This window comes from Propithecus coquereli, unplaced genomic scaffold, assembly GCF_000956105.1.
Source record: "Propithecus coquereli isolate 6110/MARCELLA unplaced genomic scaffold, Pcoq_1.0 Scaffold154, whole genome shotgun sequence".
NCBI lineage: Eukaryota > Metazoa > Chordata > Mammalia > Primates > Indriidae > Propithecus > Propithecus coquereli.
Window position 1 is genome coordinate 3235834 of NW_012139858.1, and position 833 is coordinate 3236666.

Sequence of the window (833 nt, forward strand, 5' to 3'; positions counted from 1 at the left end):
CTCTTGCTCAGGCTGGTCTCCAACTCCTGAGCTCAAACAATCCTCCCGCCTCGGCCTCCCAGAGAGCTAGGATTACAGGCGTGAGCCACCGCGCCCGGCCCTGGCTATGTTGTTTTTAATAATGAAAGTTTTGCTTTGTTCCTAGTGTACAAATAAATACACATATATATATCTCAGACTGCATACCTATATGTATGTTTCTTTCAAAAAGTTTTACTTGCAGGATTAACCAAAATCATTGGATAATCAAAATCTTCCAAATATTGTTATCAAATATGGAGTCTCAAATGTCTGTGTCAGATTGCTCAAAATTATTTGATTTTCCAGGTTAAATAAGGCCTATTCACTGATGTACTCAATAAAAACTCAACCACTCTTTCATATATACCAGTAATATGTACAATATTTACATGTTGAGTACTATTTATTTCTTTTGAATTATATCCTAAATAAATACAATTTTCATGTAGTATTACCACAAGGTTGTTTATGCCAATGAAAACACATACAACAAAAGTCAATTGTATCATTAAGGATAAAGCAGAAATAAAAAGTATCATTTTCAATGAGAAAGACTGTATTTCATTTTCAATGTATTACTATTTCATCCCATTATCCTTCCAGTTCTAGAAAGTTATGATTACACTGCTTAAAATAGTCATCCTATCACAAGAGAATTTAAGGGCAAGAACATATTGGTATTTCTAAAGGTAATATAGCATCACAAGATAAACGGAACATTGGTTAAATAGCTTATCCTCCCAAAATTGTTGCACATGTAACTCAAGTCAAAGGATGCCATAATTTAATTTACATTAAGTAATTATCTAAAA

The 833-nt window shown here is 32.5% G+C and overlaps 1 protein-coding gene across 1 annotated transcript in view; it reads right to left on the reverse strand.

Moving 5' to 3' along the window:
* LOC105807199 (chromosome unknown open reading frame, human C5orf22) overlaps positions 1-833 on the reverse strand; it is a 30290-nt gene that overhangs the window by 23849 nt on the left and 5608 nt on the right. The gene's annotated exons all lie outside the window — the stretch shown is intronic.